Source organism: Dermacentor silvarum, chromosome 3 (genome assembly GCF_013339745.2).
Source record: "Dermacentor silvarum isolate Dsil-2018 chromosome 3, BIME_Dsil_1.4, whole genome shotgun sequence".
NCBI classification, from domain to species: Eukaryota; Metazoa; Arthropoda; class Arachnida; order Ixodida; family Ixodidae; genus Dermacentor; species Dermacentor silvarum.
The window spans coordinates 80,593,989-80,601,185 of NC_051156.1; the positions used below are offsets into that span (position 1 = coordinate 80,593,989).

General features: G+C 42.6%; 1 long non-coding RNA gene across 1 annotated transcript; it reads right to left on the minus strand.

Annotated features, from left to right (window-relative positions):
- Positions 1-1,004: 1,004 nt before the first annotated feature.
- On the minus strand, positions 1,005-6,951 carry LOC125943853 (uncharacterized). The gene is made up of 2 exons (XR_007465943.1): positions 6,895-6,951; positions 1,005-3,691 (listed from the first exon to the last, which is right to left on the minus strand). It is a non-coding gene; the product is annotated as an uncharacterized LOC125943853 (long non-coding RNA).
- Between the last annotated feature and the right edge of the window lie 246 nt (positions 6,952-7,197).

Consider the following 7,197-nt stretch of genomic DNA (forward strand, 5'->3'; position numbering starts at 1 on the left):
GTGAAGAGGATTTGCAGAACGTCAGGGAACGGGAAGCGGCGAGAAAGCGCGCGTATCGGCAGGCAGACCCCGATGCAGCGAGAGCTCGTGAGGTGTCTGCAAAACGCATCAGGCGATGCGCTTCACATGGCTCAACGAAGCTAGGCGAAGCGGTCACCACACACTAAACAGAAAAACACCCAGATGGGCGTTTTTCGCTTGTCCACTAGCGCATTCCCATTTGTACATGTTTTTGCTAGCATGGAATGGGCGTACGATAAAACTCCCATTTAGGTGGCCATTCCTTCGGCATACTACGGCCGTACCGTAATATGCCCTCTTTAGCCCCCCCCCCCCATTTGACTGGGAGGTTTTCCAGGCCACAATGGGAGTTTTATCATTTCCAAATGGGAGCATTTGCGCTGACATTAAGGCGGCATTTAGGGCATCATTTGGTATTAATTAGAGAGTTTATGGATGGAATTAAAGGCGTTTTAGTTTACCTGGGGCGAGCACGAAGCGAAATGCTTGGTCGCGTGGGTCACGCGCTTACACAGCCCCAACGGATCACCACAGGCCAAAATGTCGGACGCCGGCCACCAAAGCTCAAGGGAACGGGGCCGTCCGAGGAGCTGCCGCCCGAGCATGCGTTTGGCCAGCACTACCGCCGCTTGCATTTATCGCCGGCGTCCGACACTTTAGCCTGCTGTATTCCATCTGCCACTGCGTAAGCGCGGCGGCGTCCCACCACGAAACATTTCGCCGCGTGCTCGCCACACGTGACACAATCGACGGCCCTGGGCATTGACGAAGTCACGCGCACACGTGGTCCAATGACGAATGAACCCGTCGCTGCACTTATTCGATTTCCTTTCACTGATCACAGAGCCCCTCTTTGCAAACCTTGTGCTGTCATGCATTCGTCGTCGCGAAAATGCTAGTAATCGGCAGTGCCTTCGAGGTCAGCAGGGGCCTTCGAGAGCAGTTGCTACTCGCTGAAAGGAAAAATACACGACACACACACACACTAAAGAGAACAAAATTTATTAGACACCAAATGTAACAAATAAAATATGTTCTTTCTGTCAAATCGAAAGCATTCCTTGTACCATTAAAAAACTGTCTGGATTAAAAAAACACTACATCGTAAACATGCCAGTCAATACTATTCTACATGTCCTAACACAATAAAAGTAGTAAATGAAAGAAATGATAATTTAAGAAATCTTACCTTGTCCCATATTGAACTATAAATACAGAACCATGTGTTTGAACTGTTACTTTGGGCAGACATTCCACAATTTTGCAGCCTATCTATATGTTGAGCTTGCAAGACTAAGCCACCCAAAATTAACAGTGGACTGTAGAATGAGGCTGACCAGTGGTGATATTTTACATAGACTAGCACAAAACATACGATGATAAATACGTAAGTACTAAATTAAGAAATTGGTACTCATCACGCAAACAAGCTGAAAAATTCGGTTTGGTGATTGCGTTGCATTTTTTAGCCGGTTACTAAAGATTAAAAATTTATTTATAGTGTTTTATGAGCCAAAACCATCATATGATTCTGAGACACGCCGTTGGAAGGGACTCTGGATTAAGTTGGACCACCTGGGATTCTTTAATGTATGTTTAAATCTAAGTACACAGGTGTTCTTGTATTTCGCTCCCATCGAAATGCGGCCGCCATGGCCGGGATTTGATCCTTGGTCTTTTTGTTTATGACTAGATTTGTGAAAGTTCCAAACAGGGTCCCCTATATACAGGGTGATCATTTTAAGTTTTACAGAATTCTTAAAAATAACCTGTTGCAGATATCATAATTCCAGTCTATAGTTTTATTAGTCAGAGACACGGACATTACTTTCATGGCAAATCGTAGCACATATTCAGCTAATTAACAAAAATCCACTAATTATGTTTTGAATTAAATACTTTACGGCCCATATTGCAATTTACGAATTGTAGCCGGTGAGTTTGCAAGGCATATCCACTTGGAATGAATTTCCAGAATGACGCCAGTTTGGACATATACGCCATCAAACTTACCCTAAAAATGCACCGTTGATCAACTTACATTTTAACAAAATGCTATATTCTGCATTGAAGCACAAAAGTAACTAGAACGCCCATGTATTTTGTCCCACACTTGGGAAATATATCTCGAAACTGGTGTCATCCTGGAAATCCATTTCAAGTAGATACGTCTTGCAAGCTCTCCGGCTACCATATTTGTTAATTGCAATATGTGCTGTAAACTAATCAGTTAAGTTAATTACTAAAATTTTCGTTAACTAATTGAATATGTGTTTCGATTTCTTGTGCTAGTAATCCACCTCTTCAAAGAGTCCAGCTCAAGGACAAGAATTATGCTGTCTGCCACGGGCGATTTTTAAAAATTCCATATAACTTAGAAACGATCACCCTGTGTATTTATTTTCTAATAGTGCAGGAGTTGTGTTCTGCATGGGCACTTCAGCATGGCTACCTTGTTTAGTTGAATATTGTGCAAGCAGTGGTTTTTTCATCTACCCAGTGCAAAATATTAAGCCAGCATTGTAACATGTTGCAAATGTAGTCACGAATAAGTACGTTCCCTGATCATATCCAACAGTAGCAACTTTAGATGAAATAATGTCGTGCTTTCTCATGTTCAAGTGCCTTGTTCTAAGATATTGTCACAGTATGTAATGTAACATATCAAACGTAACAATATCAAATCCTCCTTCTCACATTGGCCTCGCATCGCGTGATCCCCCAAGCTGAGGTCATTTGAAATTGCATTTAATTGCACTTGAAACAGCAAATCACTCTTATTTAAAAAGCACATCCTATTGCAGTCACCATCCAGATATAAAATACTTGTCTGCATCAAGCTGTGAAGCAGCAGCACATTTTCTGAGGAAAAAGCCTACTTCTTCTATTGAATTGGGCTGCGTACTCGGAACACTACTATGCAGTCGCAGACAGGACTGGTAGTGTAGCAACCATAACAGTGTGAACTTGCATAAAGAAGCAAAACTGCGTGAACTTCAAATAATTATTCTCTCTGAGGAACCATGCTTTCCAATTATAACATGGGGATAAAATAACTGGCAAGCAAATCTGCATTTCATTCAAGTAAATAACATACTATTCATGCTACCTTGCAGGGTGCACGCTACATTCCCTTCGAACGTGAATTTACGACCTTGCCACGAGTTGCTAATTGTATTGGTGTATTGTTGATCGAGAGTGGTAGAACGGGATATGTACGCCTCAGGCTTGAGCACATGTTTCAACAAGTAGACTTGGCTGGTCGAACAAGGAATTTCTCAGGCTAAATCCATTTGTTCCCTTGTAAAGATGTTGGCTTCAGCTTGTGACCTTTGTTGGCCAACTCTTGAACACTAATGTCGCAACCTTCCTATTTGCCCTCGTTTTTTTTCAGCCTATTGCTGCACACAGAAGCTGCATTTTCTTTTAAAATCATTCAATGAGGTCAAGGGCTTTGTGCATGGCAGTGTCTGCAAACACAAAATTTTTGTTTCAATGAATGACAGTTTTGGTGCCTTTCTTGAGCATTCAATAGGGAAGAACCAAAAATTAAGCTAACAGACTGGCTATGCCAACAAGTAAGCATGAAACAGGGGAAATCAAGCTCTCTATGGATGTGGAGTGCCATTTCTTCATTTCACACCATGCTTGGGGTCAGCAGGACTTCTTCCTAAAATTGAGAAAGTTTTTGTAATGAAATACATACTAAAAGTTTTCTGTTTATAATCTAAAAAAAGGCTATTTGGAAATTCATATTTAGGTGGGACCAGCGCCAAGTACAAAGAAAAAGTAAGGACTTATAGAAAATGACACGCCGTGCTGAATGACAACTGATTTAATTTTACAACAAACAGTCAAGTACTCTGGAATGCTTGATAAAAGCCATAAAAACCTAAGAAGCAGGGAGTAGTTACACACAATAATGTATGTGCATGGAAAATGCACCTGGTCATTGGTTTGCAAACAAGTATACCATTTCCTTATCAGTTCACAAAACAGGTCCTACACTGAAACATTTCTCCTTCAATTTGGCATTTCTGTGGGCTTTGATTATTGCTCGGATTAGTTGGTTGCTCTTCTTACTGCTATTAGAGTATGGTGAATTGCAATAGACGGGACAAGGTGAGGCGAGACAGACGGGACAAGCGCAACTGACAGCTGAACGTTTATTGTAACATTTCGCTCAGCAGGACATGCGCCCACGACACCCCGAAACCAGCAACAAACAGAGCAGGCGCAAAAAAACAAAGAAATATGGCAAAGATCGCTAACAACGCATTCACACTCTCTTATGAATGTGATGGTAATTGGGAAGGATGTGTACGCTGTCAACTGCGCATGACTGGCCCAAGAGGAATAAACAAGAAAACAGAAATAGAAGAACTAGCTGAGCTGTGGCTACCTATGAATCGCAATTCTTTGGTTAAAGTGCCCCCAAAACCACAGTAACACACTTTTGCACTGCAAGGCAAGATCCCACATTTCTCCTTATTTCAAACACCTAAACTACTATCGCAGCCTGTCGCTCAGGCACTGGTCAGTCTGTCCCAAGTAAACACGACCACAATTTAACGAATCCTGTACACGACAGAATTAGCGCATGGGGCATACTGACACTCACGTTTCGTCATACCGTATTTCCTCATTTGACTACCCATGACGCATTTGCACAGTTGTGCCAACTTGCATGGCACAAAAAACACAAGATCTACCCATACTTCCCTGCTACTTTCCTTAAGTTGTGTGAAACCTCAGCAACACATCCACCCCCTCAAGGGGGCAACGCTTATGTGCATAAGGTTTCACACAACTTGATGAAAGTCACAGGGAAGTATGGGGTGGTTCCTGTGCTTCCTGCACCATGCAAGTTGGCACAACTGTGCAAACGCGTTACGGGTAGTAGAGTAAGGAAATACTGTACGACGAACCACGAGTATCAGTATGTCCCATGCGCTACTTCTGTCATGTGCAGAATTCCTTCAAACAGCGGTCGTGTTTACTTGGGACAGACTGGCCATTACCTGAACGACAGGCTGCGACAGCCCTTCAGGTGTTTGAAATAAGAAGAGGTTGGATCTTGCCTTGGACTGCAAATGTTGCGGTTGCTATATATAGTTGAAGAATGTGGAAGTTGTAGGCCGTGGAAAAACAAAATTCGAATGCGAGCTTTTCGAAGCAGTGTTAATTGAAAATTATTTTCAATTCTTGATCTGATACGTGCATCAGCGTGGCTTTGGTGGCACTTTACACAAAGAAGCGCTATTCACAGGTAGCCACAGCTAAGGTAGTTCTACTTCTGTTTCATTTTTGATGTCTCTTGTGCCAGTTGTGCGCAGTTGACAGAGTACGCATGCTTCCCAATTATCCCGTTTGAAGAAGAGATCGTGCACATGTTAGCAATTTTTGCCGTATTTACTTGTTTTTTGTGCCTGCTCTGTTGTTGGTTTCGGGTGTCTTGGGCACATGCACGCATTGTCCTGGTGCAGCAAATTTTCCAATAAACGTTCACAGTTGTCAGCAGAGCTTCGCCCGTCTTTCTCACCTCACATTGTCCCATCTATTGCACTTCACCGTACTCTAATATGCATCACCAACTGGCCCAAAGTTCTACTCTTCTGAAGTTTTTACTGCTACTTCGCACTTGTCAAAGTCAGGCCAGGAGCCATACTGCATACAATGTAGAGCTATATGAACTGGCAGTTCATGTCATGGATTTATTCTGGCTTAATGGCATCACAGAAAGTAAACGAAGACAACGACAAGCAGGACACAAGTGCCTACTCTCAACTCTAGCTTTAATAACAAAACAGAAATCGCAAATAACATGTGGTGATATGAAGTGACGTCATTCATTCAAAAACAATTTCTTCATCGAAAGTAACTGAGAACGAGCAATGCATTTGTCCTTTGCATTGTGAATCTGCCAAAGCTTAATTATCTTATGTACTTTCTGGTCATAAGTTCTGTTCAATGCAGAAGTTTAGGCTTGTTTGTGATAACAGAACTTGGACATCATAACAAGCAGGAAGGAACGCGAACACGAAGAAGAGATATAATTATAGACTAGCGCGCATCCAGTCTGTGTCTCTTTGGGTCCGCATTCCGTTGTGCTTGTTATGATATCCAAGTTCCATAATTTTAGGCTATAACGAGTTTTGTCGAACACAAGAATGAACCCACTTTTTTGCAGTATGTTGCAATGTGCGGATGAGATTTGTTAGGCACAAACCCAATTCACCCCAATCTGAAATAAATACAATATCTGTGAACACAATGTAGGCATAACAAGATGGCCATGGCCAACTGTACACAACCTCTGTTGGACAGTGCATCACCTCCTTCGTATCGTGCCACACGCAACAACCAAATTGTTTTCCTGGCTGCAGTACTTTTTCTCATATCAGAGCAAATCTCTGTTCACAAGCTTCCTACAGAAAAAAAGCATTTAGCCCATACGGACCAAATGCGCTTTTGCCCATGAAGAAGCACAAAAGCATACGAAACAACTGCAACCATTTTTTACTTGGCTCATCTCATTCATTATATTCCATCGTCATGCCTAATTCAGTTGTGCAAATAATGTTTTCATAGGCCCTTGTTAGGACGGTTTTGGGCTGTGACAAAAAAAGGCAGAAGTAAAAAAAATGAAGAAGGTTGGTTGTGGCTTACGGCATAATATGCATCTGGCAAACTAGGCCACAAGTGTTGTGTACAGTCTGGACTCCTCAAAAGGTTGTGCGTACATTGGACAGATGGGATGCTGTATTAATGCGTGATTGGGGGAGCATGACTCATCTGTATGAAACAACCTGCCCTCATGCATTGTGAAACACTAACAAATGTGGCGGCAGTACTGTGTTCAACAATACTCACATTGTAGCCCCGCATCGTGACCAGACAACATGCCAGGCATTTTTGGCTTCTGAAACTTAAAAAGAATGACAAATGCATGAGTCATCTATCAGTTGCACTGCACAAAAATTTTAATAGATAACATCGCATCATATCACCACTTGTTATTATATATTGTCTGTTTCTTGATTATAAAGCTTACCCGCCGGGGTGGCTCAGTCAGCTAAGGCGTTGCGCTGCTGAGCACGAGGTCGCGGGATCGAATCCCGGCCCCGGCGGCCGCATTTCGATGGAGGCGAAATGCGAAAACGTCCGTGTGCTTGC